The sequence below is a fragment of the Rhea americana genome, unplaced genomic scaffold, assembly GCF_003343005.1.
Source record: "Rhea americana isolate MKP2758 unplaced genomic scaffold, rheAme1 scaffold_105, whole genome shotgun sequence".
Lineage (NCBI taxonomy): Eukaryota > Metazoa > Chordata > Aves > Rheiformes > Rheidae > Rhea > Rhea americana.
Window position 1 is genome coordinate 2,107,047 of NW_028185095.1, and position 27,560 is coordinate 2,134,606.

The following is a 27,560-nucleotide window of genomic DNA, read 5'->3' on the forward strand; positions in this document are numbered from 1 at the left end:
TTCAAAATAAATAGCGTATCTGGTGCTAATAAAACCCCTTATTTGCAGTCACTAGCATTGGCAGAGGCCTAATATTGGATGGAAATAATACATATGGGATGTTCTATTAAATCAAGTATTAGAACATGGTAGTAAGACTGCTGCCAGAGGGCTCTAAACCTACATGTAATATTCATTATAGTTACTTCCTTAAGTCTKCTTCTCTTGTAACTTTACACCAAAGTAATATCACCAAAGGAATTTGAAGGAATCACCTAATAACACTAAGGTAAGTCATGGCCAAATCAGGTCCCYGGTTTCTGAAGCATCCTAGTAAATATCCTGTGGAACCAGCAGAAGACAACTCTCGGCTGCTCAGCCCTCACGCAGACAGCAGAGCAAAGCTAGGAGCACACAAAGTAGAGTTTATTACTACATATATTCTTAGCAGTGTGTATCATCATTTCTTTTTCTGTTTTTGTTTCAAAAAATCTGTAGTTTTAAGCAAATGCATTCTTAAATTGTCTTAGATCAGTCTGACTCCAACTCTCAAAACATGATGCCACTTTGAAGGTAGCAAATCCATTAGCTAATCCATTAAGTCCTGGGAAATTCCTAAAACATCAGTTGCCTGAAAGGTTGTGGGATTCCTAAAATTGGGAATCCATCCCTAAATGGCAGAGGTCCCCAGGCAGCAACATAGGTTACCATGCTGTGAAACAGCATCTGTTCTAGCAGGGGTGGGCAACCTAACAGGGTCAGACCTGGCAGGCAATGTGATACAAGTTTTGTGTTTGGCTGGCTAAAAAAAGGCAGTTGTTTTATGAAGAGTCCTATTTTTACAACATTTCTTTTCCTTTTATACCAGGTCAGTCCTGAGCCTAGCAAGAAAGAYCCTTCCCAGCTTCAAAGAACATCCTGACTATTGGGCTACTAGTTTTTYTCTCCTTCCTGTCAGCTACATACAAATAAAGAAAAACAAAAATCTCCCTCGCATGCTTTCTCTAGCCCAAATATTAAACTAGAGAGGAAAAAAGTGTTGGTCAAGAGAATATGGACAACTACATGAATTCTCATATTCAAAAGCTACCTGAGAATATTTGCAAGCAGAAGGTAGTATTTCAAATACATTAAACAGTGATAGATTTGAACAGCATTTAGCCTCCAGGCAATGCAGACAAGTGATATTAGATGTAAAGCACACCTTCCCATAAGAAGTTCACAGGACTTAGTTACTTAATCTGATTAGACTCTCTGTACRAGTCCTTATCTGTATACATATTTAAATGCTTTTGAACACAGAGGCCTTTTTCAGTCCAGATTTGCACCCCATTGTGTAGGCTTGCTTCACGCAACARCATATAAATATATGCCAGCGTTTGTACCCTAAATAACAAGTTACAGATGAAGAACTCAGGAGAAAGACACAGCGTAGTACAGGACATTATACACATCATCTACCAATATATATATATATTTTTTTCATTCTTCAGTTTTCTTTGACCTGGTTTCAGAGAAGCATCGCACTGGTGTGGGGTAAAGTCGAAAAAGGAACTGTTCATAGCCTCGGGGCCCAGTTCCAGACCTAAAAGGCCTGAAGAAGTCACAAAGATATCTGAGAAGCCACCAGGTAACGCCTGAAGAAAAAGGCCTTCTCGTAACATACAACGGCCACCGTAAAGGAGCCAGATCTTGCCTCGAGTGCTATGTCAAAGCACAATATAACGTTTACCCCAAAAATACATGTTTTAATTGMCTCTTAGCATCAGGCACTTCTTCACAGCTCTCTATTTAGGATCACTATGGTATTTCTGGAGTTATCATACACATACCTTAGCTACACCTTTTCAGGCCTGTAGCTATTCCAGCATTCTCACTAACACTTAGGACCTCATTTCTGAAAACTTTTTATACTTACCTACCTCTATATGTAAAATATGTGCTTGTGTATACGTGCATGCATGTCTACATAAATAAATACAGTTATAGCACTGTTCTGATAGCTGAGCCTCTTTACAACACATTACAAGTCTTATGAGTCTTATCAGACAAGATTTTGAAAAAAGTCAAACACGCAGCTCTGAACCAAGCTGTGTCAAATTTATTGCCGTCTACAACAAAGGACTGGTGTGATACATAACTCTTCCATGGAATATATTATAATTGTACTTTTTGAAAGCAATGTCAAATCATTGAAGTATTCTTGGTATTCTACAGTAGGAGAGACACAGAGATCTTACAATGTATATAAGCCATAAATTAGATCCCAATCCAAACTTATCAGTTTGATAGTAGTAAGTTAGACTTATTATTTGGGTTCAGATTTAGCACTGTATTTTTTCTATTCTTTTTGAAGCAGCTGGGTTTTTCACAGATTTTCAAAATCAAATAGGTTTTTCAATAATATTTAGAAATAAATTACAATACAGTTCCAATAGAATAGTTAAAATAAATTAAGAGATAAACTCAAGTAAGATGATTAATATAAACTTATGAAAGATTTCTGAAGAGAAAAATCAGAATCTAGCAGATGAAATCCAGAATGCAATATTTTGAGCAAATTTTAATTAAGACACCAGCCATAGTGCTGAGTGTCAACACCTGAAAAATAAAATCACATAAGCTCAGAAGTGAGCAGTTATGCCATTTAGTGTGTACACTGATCTATTTGAAATTCATCTTGTCTCATTCATGTTTTGTCATTCACAATACGCGATACAAGGAGCTACTTTAGTTCTGTCTACATTAGCATGTACTGGTGGCCAACGAGCGTGTCTCAAGGAGCAAAATAGTTGGTGCCAAGGACCTGATTTCCCCACTTCTCTCGCTTCGGAGGGGGGAGAGTCTGTTGCAGAACAGCTTCAGCTCCAGCAGTTCCCACCGATCAGACGCCTACTTCGGTTAGAGTACGCAAGGCACACCCCGGAGCACATCTGCTTGCCAAGTTTCATCCAAAACCAACATTGCCCACATTTGTGTGCCTTGCTTTGCACCTCGGAGCAGTCACGAAGTAGATGAACTGTCCCCCCCCAACCCTAGTGTAAACTCATCCTTTGAGATCAGGAGAAATGCAGGAAGCATTCAGACTAAGCAGACATTGGTGTGTACTGGATTTACATAAGGAATCTCATCCGTCCTACACCCACGTGATAAAATAAGATCTTAAAATGATCATGCTAAACATCAGAAGATGGTTAATGTGTTTACTATCACCAGCTTTGATGCTATTTCATAAAGCTACAACTTAAAGATTTCAGATGAAGATTGTACCTTCCAGATAGGAATGAAAACAGATTTATGTGCAAACATAAGAGAAAAAAAAAAAAAAAAAAAAAAAAAAAAAAAAAAGGAAAGAAAAAAAAAAGAAAGAAAGAAAAACAGATTTTCCACAGAAAATAAGTTCTTGTTCTCTTGATGCTCCTCCCTCAACTGCCAAAACTATGACAACAGAAACCGTATTGGAAATATATTTAAGTGAGATTTTTAAAAGATGGTTTGGTGGCATTTTTCTCACTCTGCCATTCCTCAGAAAGTCATTTATTTTGATTAGTGCAGGCCAAGCACAAACAGAAGCATGAACCCCACCGCTATTTCCTAGAATTTCTGATAAGCTGAGACTTCTCAAATTGAGGCTACAGCTACAYAGCATATTTAGGGCGAATGCAAGCGACTCCTGCCCATACCCAGAGGCTGGCATGCTGACAGTCCCATGCCTCCTGAAGCGACTGCTAGGTCTTACTGGGAAACTGGAAACATCCTTCTTTCACKAGAAACAGCTTTCTCTGTCTAACCCAAGGAAAAAGTCCATTCAGGTTTGTTAGCACTTCTGCACCTCACATACACAGTATTTTCCATTGGATCTTTCTTGACAGCTTCAAGATAGGTCTTTAAGTGGAGAATCTGGAAATATTCTATTAGGTTTTAAATATCTGAAGTTTTGAAATTACTGAGTGGAATCTGAAGTTGCTCAGTGCATTAATCACTGACTCAGTCTAGATGGAAGTAGAACAGTGAACTGAGAATAAATAAAATGGATAAAAGTRCCCAACAAAATTATTTATCACACACCTTTGGAAATTGTCACATGAATACCTCCTTAAAGGACCACGAGGTGTGTGTAACACATTTCTCCCATGGCTTTACAATGCGTTATRCACCTTTGACTGCTTTCCTCACCTCTATCCACTATTTGATCTCTCTCTTGACTGCTTTTAACATTTTGAACATCTGAAGARCTGCCAAATTTTTGAAGCAATCCATTTCCAGAAATGTTTCCTTACCTCCAGATAGGCAATTTCTCCCAAAACATGCCTCTGGAGCAAAGCCCAGGGCAGGCCATATGTTGCCCAGGATTAGTGAAAGGTTTACGTTTCAATACTTAAAGCACCTGTCATGATAATACCAGGCATTTTCCACCCCAGTGTAGGAGAGAATTCAAACTTCCTGTGGGATGTGCAAAAGTAGCACTCAGCCTTGGGAGCCATCCAGCCATGGCTATTAGGAAGAGAAAAGCTATTTCTGCTGGCTTGCAAGAACTGATGGCATCATTTAATGTCTTGTCTTTATATGCAAGTGTGTATAACCCATTTTTTCCACAGCTGCTATGACATACATAAATTCAGTTATCTCCCTGTTACATTGTAGCATGTAACATAAATAGTATTGGAACTTCTGCTGGGCATAATTTAGTATTTTAAGACATTTACTCAAATGCAAAATACCCATATAGCTGCCTACCACTTACACAAACTAACTGACCTGCTTAAGGTATGGTAAGGATAAAAATGATATATATTTTCTAGACATATTTTCCCAAGTCAGATAGTATTTAGGACATAAAGTCATTGAGTTGATCATTTTTCATCACTGCAAACTGAGACTTCACTTCAAGGGCTCATTTTAAACAGTTTAACTACACTATATTGATAAAGAAAATAAATACCAGTATAATTGATATATGAAGAATTCCTAAAAATATGTACCGTTAGATGTTCATTTTACAATATTAACATCTTATTAGTCTCTGTGTTTTTCAAAAAACAAGGGCATAATTTTTGCCCTTTCTTATAAAATCTGAATTTTTGTATACGCTATTTTCCAATCAGGTAAAGCAATTTTCATCTTAATTTACTAATATAAAAGTTTTTCTCTTGGTACCTATAAGTTTGGTTCAAGCATTTTTTCTTAAAGTTATAGCTCAGTTGCAGACTGCAGTGAAACCCTGTAATTCTCAGAAAAAATCTAATCCACCCTTAGAAATACTTAATACACAAAAGTAGATACAAACTGATAGTTTTCTTCACAATAAATACAGTTGGGGCAACAGAATGCCTTCTATCTTGTTTCAGCAATAAATCACTTTCCTAACTCGATTTAGTAATGAGATTTTTAATCATGTGGATTGAACATATCCTCAAGTTAATAAAAAAGTATGGCTTCTTCTTCATCTTTAATAAAAGATTTGTACACTGCTCAAATGATTAGTATTGCATTTTTAAAGAACCTGAGACTGATGCTTTTCAATGCTCCTCTCCAYTTCTCAATGCTTTTATAATTCAAAGGTAATATAGGGATTAGTTAATAATTCCTAAGATAATTTTACGGCTTTTATTCAGAAACCTTTTGCCTATTGACTTCAGAATGTGCCATAAAAATATTCAGGTATTAATATCTCAGCGATTTGCAGATCTATACAGATGAAATCTCTGAATTTATACAAGTCAGGATTTATGCTTAGGAATCAGAGCACATCACTGCAGGCTTTGAAAAGGTACAGAGGGAGGAAGTAACTGTACRCGGCTATTTACACCAATGTATTTCATTTCAGTCTGTTTTTGGGGCTTTTTTTGCAGGTTTATTCTCGATGGAGTTATTCTTGCGGTTGCCTAAGAGGCTGAAGGAGGTAGCTGCACTTTTCGGACAGGTCAGCTCCACCGAACCAGCAACGGTTGCAGGAGACGCGAACCAAAGGCCCGCGCTAGGACCAAACCCACATTTCCACGTTCCCCTAAAACAGCGAGTGGACTCGCTGGAGACGAAAACGTCAAAACGGGCTACCAGTTAATACAGCCGAAGGGTATCCTGTTTCACTCGCTAACGGATGTGGAATCGCCGCCGCCTTCGAGGGGGGAAGAGCAACAGCCCGCCGGGAGCCGGAGCAGGGCGGCTGCCACGGCGGCTCCGGCAGCCTCGCGGGTGCAAGCGCCTCCCCCAGCCGCCTCGCAGCACCCTTCCCATCCCCGCGTCTGTCGGAAAAGCGGCATTTCTGACTGAACCTGTTTCTCTTTCACCAGGGAAAATGGAAGTCACAACTGAAGGTGGATGGTGCCAGTATTTGATTCTTGAAGACGGAAATCTTTTTGATTTATTTTATCCAAACCTCCCGTCAACTTTTCATTTCCCACAAGAAAGAATTTAATCTCATAGAGTTAGTCATTGGGAGGTATTTTGCTGCCTTCATGAAATAATTAACAAGAGCCAAGCTTCAGCGCAGTTGGGTAGAGTCTTTTTTACCTACTTTGAAGAAACAAAGCAGTTTTACAGGAGAGTTTCGTACTCCTAAGTGTTTCTGCAACGGCCGCGGTGCAGGAATCCCCCGGCGCCCTGAAGCTTGCCGGTACTGCTCAGCAACAACCAGGCGGAACACGGGAAACAGAGAGCACTTACTAACTCCACACCCAACTAAGAAAATTGAGCTGTGCAAATAGCCACCATTTAGTGCCACGGCAGAGCCCCTGGCACCGCCTCTGCTAACGTTCCCCTACACACTTTGCTAAGCTATTAAAATATTGTGATTTAAAGAGGAAGGTTTTGTTTATTTGTTCGTTCACAGAGGATATTAGCACTATATTTGTTTTTGCTCTCGTTCAGGGCAGCTCTGAGCACACCCATGTGYCCCATCTAGCCAGCATCTGTGCTGGAGCAGCGCTGAGCTCCTCCTCGTGCTTGGACCTCTGATTCCCAGTCCCTCCTGCCTCAAGCCCAGGGCTGAGCCTCGTACTCAGCCCTCACTAGTGTCCAGCTCCAAAAACAGTAACTTCTGTCAGGTTCTTCAGCTCCCGCCGTCAGACAGGCAGCATATGTCATGTGGCATTATTCACAGCTTTACACAGCTTGTTTTCCATGGAGTTTTAAAAATGAATATGAAAATATGCATCAAAATCAAATCCTTTACAACAATAATTATAATCATGAAGTAAAGAAAAGCCAGAGAAGGACGAGGTTCTTTTCCAAATGAATAGGACAGAAACACAGTAAAGTCAGCACTTGCAAGACTGGCAGGTCTGAGGGTGTACTTCACCCACAGCCCCAGATGGGTGAAGTCCTTCCCAGACAAGAACCTCAATCCAGGAGACAGCCCACGTGGCACAACAAGGACAATGTGGTTCGTATGATCTTGAGGAGCAGGGAGACGGKGGCAGCAGAGCACAAAGGAAGGAGCTTCCTTTGTTAAAGCAATAAATCCAGGCACTCTGCAGAGGGGAGTCCACAGGCATCTGGAGATGCTCCCACACTGGGCAGAAGACCAGAGAGCTCAGAGGAACATCATGATGGGCAAACTAAGGTCACTAGCTACAAAACAGGACTCCTGTTGCTTGCCCACATGCCTTTCTACTCGCAGAAGTGCTCCAAGGAGCCTCACACTTGCAGGGACCCTCGCTGAGCTTTCTTCCTGCTGCATTCCTGCCATGCATGGCCACGATGAAGAGAGAGAGCAACAAAGTTCTAACTCGTTATGCAAAATCATGCTAATGACAGCGCCAAACAACCGCTAAGCAAGCAAGCCGTGTAAGTATTAATGAGAGGATATTTGTTTACGCTCACAGAGATGCAGACTCTATGCAAGTGTTGAAACGTTACCATCAAGGGCAACCCCCCTAAATAAGCACCGCCAAACCCTGCCCCAACTAACGTTAAAAAAAAAACAAAACAAAACAAACAAAGCCCAAACTTGAAACGACTCCTTGCACTCAGCCGCGTCCTGCCTGCCAGGAAAAGGGAATTTTGAAGATGGCATACCATCAATTTTCTTCATGTGTGTCAGAAGTTGAGCAGCTGTCTTCTTACCAGACTGAAGTGGAGCCAAAAATCTTTTCAGGCAGCCGAAGAAAAAGCACTTCAGAGGAACTAATCTCAAAGACCCAAAAGTATGCATCGCATTTCTGAACAGGCATGTGTTAATATTACTACGCTACATTATCAACTGGCTATGTTTTGCAGAAGCCCAGAAGTAGTAAAAAGACTGCTTCATTTATTTACACTGCTCACTAAGGAACAACCACACATACTTGAACTTGGGAGATTATTTAGTTATTTCTTTGTAGCCAGCAAAAGATATTTAGCATTATTTCCCCCTAAACTGGTAAGGAATGTGAAATAAGATTTACCTCCACGGAAAAAGGCGATGCACCCAGACTTTCTGTGGCAAAGAGATCTGCATTTCAAAAGCTCTGTTATTCCCCCGGCATTGCAGACACTTCAGCAACAGATAAACCACCCTCTGGAGGATCCAGATTTGAATTAGCTAACCACTGCAGTAACTACTGACTGTAACAGACTGAGAAAACCAAAGTTGCAGTTTGTTTCTTCTTTACCTTGTGCTCTAGTATCCATGTGCCAGGCTGCAGGAGTCCTGAGGACAAGCCTTTAGAGAGCAACAGCACCACCATGATGACGAAGAAAATCATACTAACAGGGTGCTTGTGAGAGTAGCTTGCACAGGTGGCATTTATTACCCTAATACACAGTTCTGTCCAGCTGGGACTACAGCAAACTGCACCGCTGGGGCAAAATCTTAATTCAGCCCCGGAAGCAAGCTGGAGGAGCTGGTGGCCTCCTCATCGTGGTGTGTCACCATGCAACGCTTTGGGACCCCAGCTGTCCGTCTTCCCAGGGCAGTTCAAACTGCTGTTTGGCCTAGCACAGCATACGTGTTTTTTGGTCAGGATGACCAGAAGATCGCCCCTCTGCACGTGACCATTTGACTCAGTGAAAAGGTATGAAATTTGGAAGTAGGAAGAGCTGGTAGTTGTAGTGGGGTATTATTTAATTATATTCCAATTCTGGAGGGTGAGCCTCTCATTTACCAGCCGTATCCAGACAGGTTCTGTATACAACTAGGGGTGAGTTACAACAAATAAAATAATAAATAAATAAAAATGTGTTCAAGAGTCTACTTAGCTACCTATTTCTCTTCAGCCAGCTTTTCCCTGCAATATTTATTTACTACAAAACTAGGTTGTTGGCAGAGTTCCCACTGAGAAATGAGCTGCCCAGATATTACAAAGTGAATTCTGCTACACAAAAAAAGATGTTTTTTCTTAGGGCTCCCCTTCTTCCACATAGATATCCCATTACTTCAGGACTGTGCCTTTGCAGCACAATTTTACCCAGAATTTTTAGAATACTCAGTTTAAGAGGGATGCATTTATAACTCATTCCTAAAAATAAGATTTTTCTACATGGTCCTCAGCAAACTACTTTATGTAGACATTTTTGCTTCCTTCATTTATGAAAAAAATATAAGGCTTGTTCCTAATGCTCACAATTCTACAAATGCAAACAAATTAATGTTTATAAAACTTCACTTCTATTCTTAGTATGCATTAAATAAATAAAATCATTTGTTTGCACAATAAGAAATTTTTGTATTGCATGCTGGAGGATGAAGTTTTCTTAGAGCTCAACATAAAAAAGCAAAGGATGAAAATAATGACAATGTGAGGTAGATGACATTCTCCTAGTTGACTACACATATTTCTGAACTGAAACAGTATTCAGGTGCTTAGCACAATGATGTTCCAGTCATGATTAAGAGTTCTGGAAACCCAAGAAATATAAAAGCAAAACAGTAAGAAAATACGGTGTCTCAGATACTTTTCCTATGGTCCAGTAGAGATCCTCTGATTAACATTTGCAGACTGTACTAAGCATAGCTAATATAAAAGCAATACATACTGCACAGCTCTCAGCAAATATTACCAAGATGGAAATGCCTACTGACAAATTCACAAGCTGCAAATGTACAGTCATGAAATTCAATAGCCTCACAGCTGCACACTTGTAACTTGTGAATGCAGAAAAATGTATGAATTGGCAGCAGGCTTTCTGGCAGATGATATCATTTTACAGATGACACTGTCAAGTCTGCCAGTTTGACGCTGAACTCCCCTCTTGCTTTTTTTTTTTTTTTTTTCGTTGTTGTTGTTGTTTCATAGATCCTTCCCTGCTCCCAGCAGTTCTCAGGGACTGCTCTCGTAAGAGTCCGCTATTTCCTTCTCTGCCCCTGCAAAGTGTTGTAATTKCTCAGCGCCGTTTCCTCAGCTCTGCTACTGTATAGCTGTTTTTGAACAGTATTTATTTTGGAAGAAGCTTGCCTTTCCCTACTGAATTTCAGACGCACAAAGTGCACTGTCTCTTAGAAATGTCCTAGTTCCTTACTTCTGTTTGGAGTAGCTTGGATATGGCTGTAAGTGACCACCCTTGACAAACAGTCGAGACGATTATGCCTTGATCCTTGTAATCCGCATGTTTTCAGAGCCCTTCAGGAAGGAAGCACTCTTTAAAAAAGCCAAAGGGCCTCCTCAAAACCTGCTGTAATGTCTTGTCAGGGTACTGAGCGCCAAGGCAGCCCTATTCCTTCTTCACTCCCTCTGATCCTCCTGCAATCATCACTGCCATGTTTGACGGGGTCTGTGAACGGAGTCAAGCGAGGTGCAGCAGCTGCACCCCTAAAATGAAGTACTTCTCTGGACCTTCAAATCACAGGCCAACACACCTATAAAGCAAAGCAAAAACAAAAAAAAAAATCCCAAAGAGCCAATAAGCTAACATGATGTTAACTGCTGCCTTGCCGTGGGTGTTTCAAATGGAGTTGGACATTAATTTTTGTCTGCTCCAGGCTTGCTTCTCGTGCTCCTTCCCCTCTGCCGGAAGGAGCGATCTCTGCAACTGCACCGTTTGCTCAGCGGTTCTTTTGTGATCTTGAGCACGAGACATTCACTTCCTCGAATTCCAGAAGCATTCTGTAGATTACTTAGCACCCTGAATTATGACAAAGTACAAATCTGACTACTTCAGCAGACTTGTTTTAAWAAGCCAAATGGAAACATTTTAGCAAAGGTTTGATATACAGGGATCCATTGCTCTGTAGTCATGGCCTCCATGGGCCGCCCTTTCTGCAAACTTGGTGCACTTACAGGGCAAAGTACAGGAACTGGGAAACAAAACAAAACAAAACAAACATATATGTGGGTAATCTCTGAACAACCTGAGAGATTCACTAGCTTAATGAGCTAATAGCTGCTTTATTTCTTATTGTGGCTTTTCTGATGCTGCTCCAAGTGTCTGAGATTTCAGACAAGCCTCTGCACTGCAGTTTTTCAGGGCAGCCAAACACTTGCATCTATTTTTCCAGATGCTTGTTCAGATAACCTGAACCCCAAAATATGTGAGCCACAGCAGCCTCTTTATTCCGCACAACTCTGACAGCAGTTTCCTCAGGTTACACCTATGCTACTAGCCTCTGAACTTTGCAAAACTGCAGTAACTTTCCAGTAATCTATCATTCCAGTCAAACTTTACCTCCTGCAATTCTGCATGTATTTTCACTTTAGATATCCACGCTCAAGAATTATTGTGCAAAAATCTCCAGCCTGTAGTGATGTATATACCTGTGGTGGTGAGTAAATACCATGTATTTATTATGCTGGAAAAATATATTGTATTATTGACATTTTAGCAAAGGTTAAATGTGATATTACTYGGTCTCTCCATAGGGATTTTTACTGTGAGAAACGTCTCATGCATTTAAAGCTCCCCAGCATCTGCCTCAGCCCATGCGCCCTGGGAAAAGCCAAGGAAACGCTGTGGCCCTACACCTTGCTGGTCCTACCAGAAGGAAGCACAGGGCAGTATCTATGGGAACATTTTAAAAGCGTAAATGCAATTATTCTCCATACATCCCTTTTATTTAAAATGGACTGGAGTGATTCTCTGCAGCATCTTCTTTATCCTTCTGCTGGATTTTTGGTTTTGAATAGGATGGAAAATTTTTCCTTGAAAGTGTGTTGACAATATACACAGTATGCATTTACTTAAAAAGAGATTCTGCAGCCAACCAGAGAACACTTCATTCCTAACCTATTTCCTAAGGCAGCAAACACACAGAAGTATTACTTATCCCMCTCCCTTCGTATCTGTTTCAAGAACTGTTGCACAATCTGCACAGGATTTCAGCAAGAAGTACTCACCACTTTTAAGGCTTGTTTTTTATTCACCAGAAAAGGCTTAATTTCCCCTTCGAGCTTTGTACGTCATTCTCATCAAATCATACACAGAAAAGTGCATTAAGTGTTTTGTTTACCCATAACTTGGCAGCGCCACAACAAAGAACAGAATGTAAAGAATGAGCTCCCTTCACAGAAGTCATTCACTTCCAAACAAAAGCCTTTACCCTCCTGAAACAAATTTTCCAAGTGGGCCTCATCTATTTCTGAGTTTCCCAACATTACAGTGACTTCTCAGATAACTAAGAACTATTTGAAGGCAAATCTAAAAACAGGAGGAATGAGAAAGTTCTGCTAKAACTGATCTTTCATTAAAAAAGCATTAAGAAAATATGAGCTTTTCAACACTGCAATGTCAACAAGCAACCACTTTTTATATAACATGTACAAACCTGCTGAATTCAGACTACTTCCAACTTCCCCCCGGCTGCAACAGCTGGATAGGTTCGTTTCCACCTGCTTTTACCATTTGTCATTACTGAGGTATGTTACAGAAAGCCAATTTAGCGCAAACTGTCAGTATTTCTGAAACCTAAACAATTAACTTYTATTATTTGATCACATCCTTTAGAGTGTTGCATGTTCCTCTACTTCCCAGCTCCCCACGACTCTCCACCCATAGCAAACACTGTTTTCTTTAAACCAGAACACCCTAAAGCACAAGCACAAAAATGCGTAGGGTTGAGCCTAGGCACGTGCTCCTTTCCCACCATTTGCTCTAGCAGCTCCTACCCGAAGAAATGACCACCCAAMCCTCGCTCCAGATGGCAAAGGGCTTCTAAAGCACCCTGAGGTTGTATTCAAAACTCCTCGGCCAAAGAGCTAGTGAAGGCTGGCTGCCTTCGCCCCTGGTGTCCCAGCACTGTAAATACACGTGACRGGCGTTACTTCCACCGTTCCCATCACCATGGGGAGGGATGGCATCTGGCATCTGGCTTTAAAAAGGAACTAAGGATAAAGGATCACAGGGGATGGATATAAAACCAGCTTCCCCAAACTGGCTGAGCTGTTTTCACTGGCACTGTGTGAACTCTTAGGGTGTAATAATTATAAAGCACTGTGAGATAGCTGAGCTCTCCCATTTGAATTATGTTGCCTTTGCTGCAAAGGAAGAGCCTATCCAGGGGCAGCTCCCATGGAGTAGCTGATGCTGGTAACTTCTGTGTCTGAGACCCAGGTGCCTAAATCACTTGCAMAACTTAGATGGCAGGATATTTATTTATAAAGATTTAAAATGATAAAAACATGCTTCTCCCAAGCTCAATTTTTCCTGACACCTTTGCTAATTATACAATATACTGAAATCCCACAAGCGCTGAAATAATCGTTCCAGCAGGAACTCAGCCAGGGAACACCTATGGAAACTTCTCTCTATTCATCCATCGTTATGGGAAGCGATCTCACGATCCTCTCCAAAAATCCCCTGAAACAGATGTCTTGCAGCATATCAAGAAATTATCGAATTCAGACTTGGAGGGAGCACACTGCAAAATCGAAAAGCCCTCAGAGGGGCTGTTTTGCCAGTCACGCCTTTTCACCGATACGAAAGCAAGCGGGATCCAGGGTGGGTGCCTTCAGCGAGCCAGGCAGGCTAAGGGATGCGCGGCTCTTCCACTTCTCCCGGGCCAGCTATGACCAAATAACATCTTCAACCCAAATAACTCCATAAACCTCTACCTCAAGATGAATGAGCAGGCAAGACGGAGCTCTTCAGTTCAGAGTGRCTTCTATACGATCTCCTAGCCAGAGCTGCGATGATAACTGCATCAAGAGCTACTAAATACTGTAGATCAAGGGAAAACAGAGGTTAGAAAAGGTGAGAGGCACATCAGACTATCATCAGCAGTGATCTTTCTGCAAGGACCAACATGCCATGTTCCTACTGAATGGGTGCCCATCTCTATTACTAGGCGATATTAAGACACATTCACAGCTTTCCCAAGAAAATATTTCCAACGGGGCTTGATTTTTACTGTTTTAAAACCAACATTAGCAAATGTGATTGCACGGTGCACAGATCTGTCAAATTTGTCCTCAGCTGCAATCCTGAAACATATCATTATCGTGTACTAWGTGAGCAAAACTAGGCTTGGCTTTCATGTGACTGAGCTCTAAATTAGTTTATGGATAATGTTCCTTTACAATGTGTTCAATCTTTTGCTCTATCTTATCTTAATGAGTACTTAACCTCTTAAAAATAGGTTACAGGGAGACTAAAGCCAGAGTACTGGTCTCTGAGAAAACCATGGGACTGGAYGTCCCTGCTTAGGTAGCTCTATCCTCTTGGAACACAACCATTTTAGGGTGAAATCCACTGTTTTCAACTGCTCTGGAAGAAGTACTTTCCATTGCATTTATTTAAAAATTTGCTTGTAATTAAGAGTTAATAGTAATTGGTTCCTATTTTTTTTAAATACATTGGGAAAATGATAGACTGAAAACTGCACCTTCCTCATGGAAAACGTTTCCTACATCTGCAATCCCAACATTTTGTTTCTCGGTACAATTTCAAAAAAGTGCATGCTCAGAATCTTTTTAAAAAAATGTTAACTTTATAAAAAGTAAATAACATCTAGACCTAAGCTGACAGTCCTCTAGCTATGAGCTGGTTTGTATGCACTACATCCCACAAAAGGGTTTCAGCACCTGACCGTGACTTCGGCTCAGGATCGGCAGCTGAATTCTAATTATAATCCAGAACAACCTCTCTCACCAGCCTCTTCTGCTGGGAGAAGAGAAATCTCACTAGACACCAGCCTGTCCAGCCTGAAAGTCCTCCAGGCACCTGCAGGACTGCTTCTGAGCATGGTCCTGGGTGCTGCAGATGATTCTTGTTTGGGAGGGGACGAGGATCCAGAAACCAGGCGGAGACCTCAGGTACCTCCTGGGGTCTCACGCTGCAGATGAACTCTGAGCACACCTAACATGCAGCCACAGCAGCGGTCGCCCTCAAACTGCAAGTGAAACAGTCTGTTTTAAAATATAGACAGAGCTGCAGCACATATTATATAAACACCGTATCATCCCTTCATATCCTGGGTAAAACTCCCACCTCCTGCGTTAGAGAAACCAAGGAGCAGGCTACAGACTGCTACAGACCATGCACTGAATTTGTGCCACTTCAGCAACAGCTTATAAATCCACAGAGCAGCCAGGGAGCAAACAGGGGTTAGCTCTGGACATCCTTTATGAGAGCCACCTAAACAAGTTCTACTCCCTATGGTCTATGCACTTAATACTGAGTGTGTCAAAATCCTATTTTCTTGGCCTAAAACTTAGGTGTGGMACTGTGTGAAAAAGCGGGGGATGAGCAAGCAACTGCCCCTGCACCCTGCCTCCACAGGAAACTCAGMTCTCATGTGGAATTACTTACTTAGTCTTTTTTTTTTTTTTTTAATATACATAATTTCAGGTTCATGGTCCAGCATTTCTGATTCACAGTAATAAATGTTGCACAACAGCAGAATTGTATAGGACAAAGGTTCATTTGAGGCTAAATAYCGCTCCAAATGATACATGACTGGAAGTGTATGCAGATTTCCTGGACAGTAAACATCTGCACTATTGATCTTTAATTTCTGAAGAGATGACAGGATTTAGAAATTAGGTGCATTTGGACATGTGTGAGAGGACTCAGAGAGAGAAAGCGAGATATATTCATCTGCTACATGTTTCTGGTCTATGATTCTCTTGAGACATGCCATACTAATTCTTATATATCACATAACAGCTTTATGGCAGCTACATCATCCTCAARTAAATGGAGGAGTTTTTAAGGAATATCAAAAAATACCCAAAGATCAGAATGCAGGTCTCAGAGCCAGCCTCAGCCACAGGTTTCTCTAACTGCAAAATTATACAACAGTTTTAAAAATACTACCTTTTAACTGCTAGTTTCTAAATCTGCAGATTCTCCTTCAGATACGTGAGGACCGAAGTGTCTGTTTCTGTCTGAGCACAGGTTGCGAGCCAGATGCATTCACATGACCGCGTCTTTGAGAAGAAGGCCATATATGACAAGACTCCCAGCAAAATTATGAGATTTGGCAGAAGTGAGATCATGCTCTAAATCCAGCTGAACAAGAAAAAAGCAACAGAGGGAAAGAACAAAGGGAGGAGAAGTGACAGAGTAAAGAAATGCCATTTTTCACCCATGAAGAATTATTACTGAGGTCAGAACTAAAGCTGTTCCAGGAGTTTCTGATGAAATATTCTCTTGTTGAAAAATGCTGATGTGTCAAATCAAAACGATCTGGAGGAACACAGCAGTCTGATAGGCCTTGCTTCTTGACAAGTCATTTGCCTATTTGTTTTACTTGAATCCTTGGCTCCTGGGCAGCCTCTCAGATGGACTTCTGAGAAAACAAGATTCCCAGGCTCCCCTGAATGTCAGAGTATTAAAAAAAATTAATTATTGATCCAAGTTTATGTTATGCATGTTTGCCTTATCCAGTTATCTGTAGCTGTGCCCGTAGCATGGGAGTAGCACATCTGATATGCTTTAATGATGCAAAAATCTCATTCAAGTAGCAAATAATGCTCCTGCTCTACGCTCCCTACCACAAAGCACGTTAAAGGAATTAAAAATAAGATGAGAAATAAGTGCAATGCTTCCCTTCAAACAATACAGAGAACTTTTAAACATTTAAGGCTTCCCAGTTGCTTTTAGGCAAAGCATTTGAGCCAAGCACTCTGTCTGCTGCTATGAATGGTCACTTTGTAGTATAATACATTTACACGGTGAAATCGTAATATCCTGGGCATTTGGGGCAATATTATACTATAAAAACGAAGGCCAACTCCCTCCAGCGATGACATTTTTGGACTGGTATTTGCTCTATTAAGGTCTACAGCTTCTCCGGGCGGGAGCCGGTGTGCGGCAGAACGGCTTGCAGCTGTCACCCGGCGCGGATGGGCCCCTGCATTTTGCACCGATGCCATTAGGTGGTGCTTGAAACAGAAGATTGCAAGAAAGCAAAGCAAAATCCTGCACGTCGYCCAGGAAGCCTGCCACGTCTGGAACCGCTCGGGAAGGAAAAAAAATACTCCATCAATTAAAAAAAATACATAAAGAAAAAAAAAGACAGAAAAAAAAGCTGCTTCTGGGTTTGAGCTTAAAAATCTAGCTGATTTCGAGGCCTTGGCAAAGCCGAGAAAATAAATAAATAAATAAAGAAGTAGCCAGCTTTTCCTCCTGCCTCAAGCCTCTCTGCTGACACACACCCACTCCTTTAAGTAAGCCTCTGATATTTCAGTGCTCAGTCAAATCCTGCCCTAGATCTCTATCTTTCTGCTAGGTTGATAACTGGATTTCCAGTAAGTTTTGAGTCAGAGATTGAAATGCTATTTAATGTACGAGCTCCAACAGGGGTTTCCAGGAAATACTGTCCAAGCACAGAGCAGCAAAAACACTTTTTACGTACAGAAGATCCCCCTAGCAATTAGGAAGAAGTCCTGCTACAGCATGGAAAAGCAACAGCTTGTCCCTTCTTCAACAAACACCTACTACCAGACAGTCCCTATTCATAAAACACTCTCTTCAGATATATTTATAGATTTTTGTGGCTTCCACTTAATGCTACACTCATAGAAACCTCCCTGTGCTGACTGCTAAGAATAGGTCATTAAAGAATTGCATCCCACTTCAGGCAGCAGGTCACCCMTCCGTCCAGCCTTGTGCTCCCTTTCTGCGATCCTGTTCCCCCGCCGTCGCCTCCGATGCCTTGAGGCACCGGCATCCCCTTCTCTCTGCCGTGGCCCGCGAGTCTTTCGGGGCAGGAGAGGTCTCGGACAGCCTAGGCACGGCACTTCACGGCCAGCTTCCCAGATTCAGCCCGTTTAACACAGCTTTCGCTGTGTTTCACAAGCGCAGTGAGACACGAAACCAGCCGCACGGGACGCGAGCGAAGGCGGAGGTCGGCCTTGCTCCTTGCCACGAGCTGGGGCTGCTGGCGGAGGCACGTGCGCAGGAGCAGCCCGGTCCTCGCCGCCTGTGTGCCGCCRGCAGCCAGCTCAGGGACTCCTGAGCAAGCCGTTACGGCCCCACCATCGTGGTTAGCAGCCACAAAAATGTATCACTCCTAAATAAGGAGCAGCCTTTCGCTGTTCACCTTCTCTGCACCATCCTTGATTTTACAGCAACTCGATTTTAACAATCTCACAGGGGAAAACGAAACCGCTGAAGGTAAGAAACTACTGCAGGAACCATTTAGGAGGCTGCTTAGAAACCTGTGACTTCGTCACGTGCTGCACAGCGATTAAAAACTAAATACATGGGAATCCAAAGAGGAAGACCGTGTGCCACAAAGCGAGGACTGCTCGGGGGCTCACAAACCCCTCGCAGCGGTCTGAGCGGCTCCCTCACCTCCTTCCGAGTCACCCTGAACACTCGAAGGTGAGAGGCAGTTGGACAAAAGCTATAAAGGGAGACAGCCGATCCATTTTAAAGCCTCCCTCATCCCTTTTAGGACTTAGATTTSACATAAATATTTCTTTAAATGCACGTATCTATGTACCAAAACTAACAGTTGAGAAGCTTCCAAAACTTTGCTTTTAATTAAACCCATGAAAGTATAATGCTCACGCTGAGTAAGTATCAAAAATAGAGASAAAACTGCGAAAATATGCAGGCATTTTTCTTGGTTTTTGTCAGGCACTGCAAAGACAATTAAGTTTCTTTTCTTCACTACACATATAATACTCAGAAGTGAAAGCTTAATTAACTTGTCAGAAACTATGGCATCTCTTTTCTTGAGCTGCTGAACCCACCTTCCCAAAAGACTTGAAGGGAAAATAAAAACCTAAATGCTCTAGCTGCAATACCTGATCACGCATGACATGCCTGTCCTCTAATACAGTTTGTCTGTCATTACCAGAGGCTTTTTTATCCGTCTGGGTGAGCACACTCGTTCTGCCTTCGTCTGGGAGCCTCTCGGCACTGAACTGCAATTGCTCCRCGACGACGGGCATTTTGCGATGTGCTGCAGAAACGAGCCCCAGCGCCGCTAATGACAACGCACGGCGCTCCTGTTTGTCGGGCAAAACCTGCCCATTTCAGTGAAACAGCCTCAATCAGGCGGCCCCGAGCTCTTGGCTGCTGTTCTGCGAGGGCAACAGCCAGCAACRGTGAAAGCAAAACTCTTCTGCCCCTGAGCCACACAACCACCCCTGGGAGATGGAGCGGGTTTCGAATGCACGGAAAAGGGAGCCCGAAAAGCGAGGAGACATGTTTATCTGCAGCGGGCAACACAACAGGCCGGGGACGATGCTATTTTCTGCCGGCTGGCTTCTGGTTTTTGTAGATATTTTGCATTTCTTCTCGATGAGTGCAGTGGCAGCTGTGGCCAATAAGTCGCTGTCAGGGAGCGCTGGCTGCCGTGGTCCTCGCAGCAGCTGGAGGAGGTGCCGAAGCCCCTGGGGCCACCGCGAGCTGCTTCCCAGAAGCGGCAGCTTGGCCCGAGCGGCGGATTTTAGCCCAAAGTGTGGGCTCGGCCCAGGGAGCCTGCGGAGGAGGCGACTCCGCACAGCTAATGCCTTTCCCTTTGCCAGCAGATCCACTTCAGGAAGAGACAAAAGGCCCTCGGTTTAACCAAGGTTAAGTTAACAAACCTAACATTAACAGTTAAATTTGGCAAGCATAATAAGTGGCTTTTGCATTTTCAGTTTTTTAATACAGTTTTTCAACACGAGCTCACTTAAGTCTGAGAAATACTGTACTTTATCCTGCTGTAATCTSCTCTCCAAGATACGCATGTTTAAACAAAGTGCAAAGGTCCAGGTGCTTCACTGCATTAGTAATGACCCAACATCTCCTCTTTAATAATGCAACACAGAACACAGCACAGCAGTTTTTTGCTTTCTCATTTTAAAAATGTATTAAAACATTTCTCTGTGGGGCCAAGTGACAGGTCTAAAGAGAGAAATGGCTTCTTCCTCAAATCAGAAAACATGGCTGAGGCATTCAAAGGACAATTTTTCCCTTTCCCTATAAATTACTAGCTTTATTTCTCTCCTAACTTTGTTACTATCTTTCCAACACTACCTCAGAGTTAGTAAGCTCTGGGATTTGGTGCATATAACTGTCTGCTCAACAGACCTGATGACTGTGTGAGTAATTCTAAGCCCAAGCAATCCTACGTAACATATGATATTGAGAAATCCTCTCCTCTTCTGATATTAAAAACAAACATGCACAATTCTTAACCACTCAACACAAATTCATGTTTCAGGTCTTTCTTTTTTTGTTTTCTCCTTAAACAGAAAAGTAAATTAAGGTCTCTAGTTTTCTCTGCAACAGAGAGCATCAGAGACTTGCACAGACCTAGCCATATGAGTTTTCTGAGCAATCTTCATTAAGGTATTTCTCTTGATAGAAAAGGAAGGTTTTTGATAATGCACCATTACACTGCCAGGCCTCTGGAGGCTCTCCTGGTGACAGAGGGCACTATAACTTACTGGAGAGCGTGTGTTWAAGCCTCTTGCTTTGTTAGTTCGTATCTGCTACGAATTCTAGCCCTTTGGTTGCGGGTGCAGCAGCTCAAGGCTCAGGCTCGGGAGAGACCTCACTCAGGCCTCCATGCACCAGGCAGGACAAGAGCAAGAGCAGCTGGAGCACTGCTGCTATGTCTGTATTTATCAGCTTCAACCAAAAAGGTCAATGGAATAAATTTATTGCAGGGAAGGTCACCGGCAATAAAACACAGGGGCAGGCGCTCCGCGAGCGGCGCTGTTCCTGGGCCGAGTCTCGGGCAGAAGGCACGCTGGAGTAACACACACGTGCTGAAAACTGCAGCACCGAGCTACGTGCGTGTGAGCGACGAGTTTTTCTAGGCTATTAAAAATGCCATAGCATCCTTGCATAGGGCAATAATCCATCTCCCCATACCAGGTTTACATTAATAACGGCAGCAGTATTAAAARGGGCCTTCTGAGACGGGAAACATGTGCTGGTAGTCTGGGAAGGGTGTTTACAACATGTGTTGGGCAGGTAGTAGTGTGCGGGAGGCACCGTGGTTTTTAAAGGCATAATACCTCCCGCCACTTCCCCGGGGCTATCGCACTCCTCCCCACCTTGCTGTCACTTCTCCCRCTCCCGAGGCACAATTCAATTCTTAATTGTTTTGCTGCAGGTATAGGCAAAGCCATAAAAAGCACCAGTTGGGACACAATTAGCACTCTGAAAGACTGGAAAACCACATCTGGCAAACAAGTGTGAGAGCCCAGGGAGTACTTCATTCGAAATCAAATTCTCCAAAGGGGCAAGATATGTTCTTAAACATGCCTGATTTTTCCAGTCTTGTTAGGGCTCTCACTTTCTCTTCCAAGCTGCTCTCATTTGCTGAGAAAATTAATGAATCTCTCAATACCGATATAGTGCATAAGCCCCGGTCACATTAAGGCTGGCTTTCATCCCATACTGACAAATGCCAATACCAGCGAGRTCACTGTGGTCACTACTGAGGCTTTTCCAAATGAGCCTGAAGGCGTTTGTGCATCCGAGCTGAAACCTCCAGCAAGGGCCTGCTGTAGCACTGGAAACTCATGTTTCCTAATATTTAGTATATCCAGAACATCGAACTTTAACTGAAGTAGACTTGAAAATGAAAAGGGAAAATGCTGAAGGTTTGACAYTGAAGTCAACTTACAATAAGTTAGCACATATTTTTGAGGATATAGATTATTCTGTATACTGACACTACATTTATCCCTTTGGTAGTTATATATACCACAAAACTTTTCCATTTCTATCTAGACCTTAAAGCTTGTGCAACTAACCTCATCAGATATATTTGGCCTAGAAAAACCTGTATACTGAGAAAAGAGGGTAGAATCGAATGGACGAATATCAAAGTGAACTGACAGACCTGTGTGACAAAGATTGTACATCTCCACAAACCTTTCAATTAATCTTTCATTGCTTTGGGCACTAAAGAAATTCAAATCCCAAACATTACAATTTGGGGTTACTACACTTGTGATCTGCCATCTTACTGACAATAAAAATATCCACATACTTTAAATAGCAGTTTGTTTGGACCCACAGCTATATAAAAAATCTATAAAAAGATCCTTTGGCAGAAATAATTGATACCTTTATGCCAGGCTTCTGAAGGGAATGGATATTTGTTGACTTTGTGATTCAAAGGAGGAAAAGGAAGTTATTTATAAGAATGATTCAAAAAGAAATGTTGGTCAATTTGACCATTTCATCTTTGAAGCTTCTGTGCTGTTACTTTTAAACACATATTTGATTATACATATGCACCACATATAACCAGATTTAGGACCTGAGCCTCCAGTTGTAACTCAGGTGCCCTCTGACAATAATAATTAAAATAAGCAAATAAAATGCAAAAAATATGGACCTCATTTTCAGTTATTCATTTGTACTACCACTGGCAGACAAATTGCCTATCATATCCATATGTATCGACACGAACAGCATGATGGGCTCACAGATGTGGCTACGAGTAATACAAAAACTGGAACAACTTACAGTTTTCTCTGCTTGTACTACATCAAAAGAAAAGCCCAAGATGAGCCAAAAGTCTTGAAAAATCCTTTGTCTTTTTTCTACCATTCTTTAATAGATATGTCACTGAGATTTTTCCCAATCGCTCAAGTAGTTACACTTTGCTTTTCTGAACTAAAAGCTGCAGCTGTGGTTAGTCAGAATAGTAGAAATCTTGCAAAATATGCTGGAAAATATCTAAAAATCTCGATGACTAATAATGAATGTAAAGTTTGACCACTTCGTGATTCATTAAAAGTAACAGTAAAGGTTGAAAATGAATAGTTTGGGGCAGAAAAATAGTTTAAATATGAGCTTGATATTAGTTATTAGAAGTGACGACTGCACCTAAGCAGTCTGAAATACTAAGGATAAGATATTTGACATTGCCTTCCACAGAACCCTCTACAAAACGCATACCAGCCACATATATGCAGAGCTATTGCCAGGGGAGATTTACGATAAACCAGTAATCAGCAGAGCCAGGGGAGCAAGGGGCTCTCTGCCATTCCTTTCCATGTTAACAAGCAAGTCTTCAGTGTTCAATAGCTTCTGCACCTGCAGCATCAGGGAGGATTAAATGCATGTCCTGGCCTGGCATTTTATACAGCACAAGGGTAATGCCTATTTGCACTCTATTTTACTTATGTGTACGTAAGAGAAGGAAAGAAGTTACAGTTTCCCCTCCACAATCATTACAATCTTTTTAGCATTTCTAACAAAGTTGCCACGAGGTTTGCTTGGTGCCTGTTTCATACTTGCCCTAGGAACGGTGTAGGACTGTCAGACTCCCTCTTTCACAAAGTTTGGAGCAAGTTTTGTTTCATTTTTTTTTCCTCTTCTATGTCACCTAGTGATTGATTTCAAGTTAAAAATATGCATTAAATTCCTGTGAACTTCATACAGGAATAGAGAGTGAACGTCACAGCCTGGGCTGTGATGAATGTCTTCATCTTGGGAGAGTGAGAGCTCTACTTTGGGTCTGCACTTAAATGTGTACTTCTAATAGCAGCACCTTCTGCAACCCACCTGCATATTATCACTCTTATATACCCTTATGAAGTTCCTAAACACAATGTTTAGACCCAGTTTTGCTCTTACAATCAGTCTTGTGCAGTAGCTGCACAGTTATTCAACAGTATCAATGCCTGCCTGCCACGGTATCTTCTAAGGTAGCTTCTAAGTCACTTTTCTAGCTTTTAAATAAAGATATTTGAATGGGCAATAGAATAAACTCCTTTTAAACAGAAATTCATCTTTTTTGCCTTAGTGGCTATTATTGATAAAGTGCACTGGTTTTCCTTTTTTTTTTTTTTTTTTTTTTTTTTTTTTTTTTTTTTAAGCAACAGGAGGCAGAAATAAATAAACAAATATTTCATCACGAAGAAATTCCTGTTTAAGCAGGCATACTTATCCAGAATAAAAAGTCTTCTGACCATGCTGGTAAGATTAATAATTCCAAATATCATAGACTATATGGATAGGAATATTGCTCACATTTATTTAGATAAACAAGTTACAAAATGTACTTAAAAGGCAAGAGCGTGTATTGAAGGAATGCTAGCAGCTTATGATGTTCATTATTTCAGAAAATTCTCAGTGAAACCACCAGTTCCAGAAGGAGGTTGAAGAAATCTACTTCAGACTCAGGAAAATGATAAAACCAAGTTTTTAATTGAATCTCAAATGCCTGTAACTGTGTCTCACTCAGTAGTCAGCCCCCCATTCCATGGAGATACAGTTGGTTGTAGGTAATAAGATTATGTCTGGGTTACTGCCTGTAGCCTCTAAAAGACTGCCAAGAGTGAATATGCAACATGTTCTAGGGTTAAGGAAGCCTAACGTGCTGCCAACATCATACTGTGACATTGCCTGCAGAGTGTGAAAGGATTATATCCTGTCTTAACATACCATTTCATCCATGCCAGAAAATGGAAAACAGTCTAATCACTGAGTAAGTATGCAAGTCACTAAATATAAATCTAAACCGGTTTCTACTGCTACAATATCAAGTTTCCCTTAAGAGCAGCTCTCCTTTGAAAAGTGGCTCTGAAAAGTTTGTGCTGGGGGTACTCATATTTATGGCATCTAGGTAATTTCCAGATGAAATCAAATTACTCTATAAGTAATGAAGCAGAAGGGGGTTTTGTCTGAGGGTTATTCGGGGGGGGGGGGGGGGTTGTTTTTTTCAAATACCAGTTGTACAAACTTACTCCAATTCTGGACTCTTTCCAAGTCATGCATTACTAAACAACAAAGATTTGGCAGCCAGATTTTACAGCTATTTTTTTTTCTGGCTGCCTGAGTCAGAACAGAACTCTAACTCTGCTCTCCTTGATGCATACTCGGCCTACAATGTAAAAAGTAGGTCATTAAGGATAAAAACAAGTAAAGACATTAGAAAAAACGGTGGCCCTAGTGAATTAAATGGCAAAACACTAACTTTACTGGGACAAGGGATTCACTGTAGTATGCAAACTCAGACTACATGATGCAAAAGCAGACTGAGCGAGTTACAATAAGGCCATTTTTATACTTCGGGCATCAGCCTAGCATTGCACTTGCTATTAAAAATTTTTTAATCCTGCATCTTAAGTCATGCGAGCTGCCTTTTCCCAGCGCTCAGAGGAATGACTCGCAACACCGGCGAGACCTTGTGACAAACCATGCCTCATCTTGCCATGCCCCAGGATGACTCCGGCGGATCCTGAAAGCTCCTCTAAGGAGCCGGGTGGCCGCATGCCCRGGGCTAAGGAGATACCACAGGATCAGTTAGGATCTTCTCACGCATGTGCTGCACGGCATGGGACCATACGTTCCCCAGGCCGAAGGCTGGATAAATGACAGTGTGTCACAYGGAAAACTGAAATGTCGGGGAAAACCACAGGAGCAGACTGAGGGCTGGAGTCAAACCTCACTCGGAAGAATTCAGCTGAAGAAAACAACAGCTCTTCGGAAGATTCATGAGGTCTACCAGCTTGTATCATTAAAAAAAATATCTATTATTAAAATAATATAATGGAAAATAGTTGAGTTTCTAAGCCTCTTTGTACTAATAAAAATATTTGGTCAGGGTACGTCATTCTCTGCATCTTGATTTACTTAATGCAGAAATGTGCAGAACTTTAAAAACCTGAACAAAATGTGCTACAGAAGTTTTATTATTTTATTTTAAAATGAAAGTAACTATTAATGCTCATATCCTTTAATTCCAGTTGTATCTCTCAATGTCTTCTGATTTTTTTTCTAATTAAACCTATCTAATCAATTTAAACTCAATTTTTTGTTTTCAAGAATAATCAATGTTAATTGATGTTTATGTTCCTCAAAATGTTAATGTTCCTCAAAAAGGTGCAAAATTTGTACTCAGCTATACTGTACTTGATTCTAGACATTTTTCTTTTTTCATTTTCATCTGTCCTCTGATCAGGAAAACACTTTCAAACAATCACATTTAGAAACCAAATGACCTCCAAAACTATGTAAGATTTTTTTCCTGTTGAACAATAAGTCAAAGTAATGTTTCCCAATCCAGTTTTGGAGCCAGGCTGAAATATCCTCACAAATTTGCACTTTTCTTCCAGAAAGATTTATGTAAATCACAAGAAAAAGGGGGGAAACCAAAAAACAAAAGACCAAAACTGCAACAAGAATACAATGCCTGGAAAAGAAACCAAGAGATCATCTCTGGATGAATTGAATTGGAAAAGGCAAATTAATGTTATCAGAAAAAAGACAAAGAATATTGATAAGCAGAAAAGGCAAATTTACTGGGTCTCTACTGACTAATTAAAGGTTGACTGCTAGGGAACAAAGAAATCTGACTAAAGATATTTTGAGTCTTTCTGAGATTTTCAAGGATGCTATGTTTTTTTCTCATGGACTGCTTTACATATTGCAGAAGCAGTGAATAATTCCATACTTTTCCTACACAATGCTTGTAATCCAAATCCTGTTATTGAGATAATTATAATTATAGTGAATCTCTTATGCATATGAAAAAAATTCCCAGTCTTTAAGGACTTTTATAAGATTAAATGAGATCTTGATCTATGCACTATCTAAAAGGCCTTTTTCTTGCTTAAAATGAGGTTTACTAGATGTCTTAGCTGATTTAAGAGCAGATCCACCAAAAAGGGAGAGTCTTGTTCTCCTCTCCTTATTCCAACAGGGTCCCCACTGCTTCCCTCCAGTAGTTTGGACATTTATCTGACCTCTCCATGGACAGTTCATTTCAATAAACCGTTTGGAAACTAATACATAAGTGCCTGTTTCCTGCCAGTTTCTGCCAATGAGTAGAATTTGTTTATCAAGGGCACCAAGGCCAGCATAAGGGTGAGGACAGGCACACGCATGCAGGTTTGAGATAGATCCTCCTGGCAGCAGTTAGATTTAGCCATCTCATGAAACCTCTCCTTCAGCCACACAAAGCGTCCTGAACCTCAGTTTTCCTAAGAGATTTCCTAATACCGTAAATGCTAACAGCTGGCTTTCTGAAAACCAGAAGTCTTCATTCGTACCGGAGGAGAAGTCAGAGAAGCGTCAGATCCTTGGTGCTTCTTGAGCAAGGGGGAGAGCAGAGGAGGGAGGCTGCTGCCCGGGCGGCACCRGTGCTGCTACAGGAGCTCCCGGCCAAGCCCCAGAGGTGGCCCAGGAGCGTCGGGCAGCTCCCTCTGCCTTGTCACTCTCACCGTCTCCCTCGCTGCTCTGGCATGTGCTGGGACGCGAGGCCAATATTTTAACTGCCAATTTCAGGCTCCAAATATAAATCTGGTCAACATTAG

The 27,560-nt window shown here is 41.6% G+C and overlaps 1 long non-coding RNA gene across 1 annotated transcript in view; it reads right to left on the reverse strand.

Annotated features, from left to right (window-relative positions):
- Nucleotides 1–282: 282 nt before the first annotated feature.
- Nucleotides 283–27,560, reverse strand: part of LOC146601295 (uncharacterized) — a 29,751-nt gene continuing 2,473 nt past the window's right edge. Inside the window, exon 3 of the long non-coding RNA XR_014896273.1 lies at nt 283–383. This is a non-coding gene — a long non-coding RNA (uncharacterized LOC146601295). The remainder of the gene's footprint in view (nt 384–27,560) is intronic.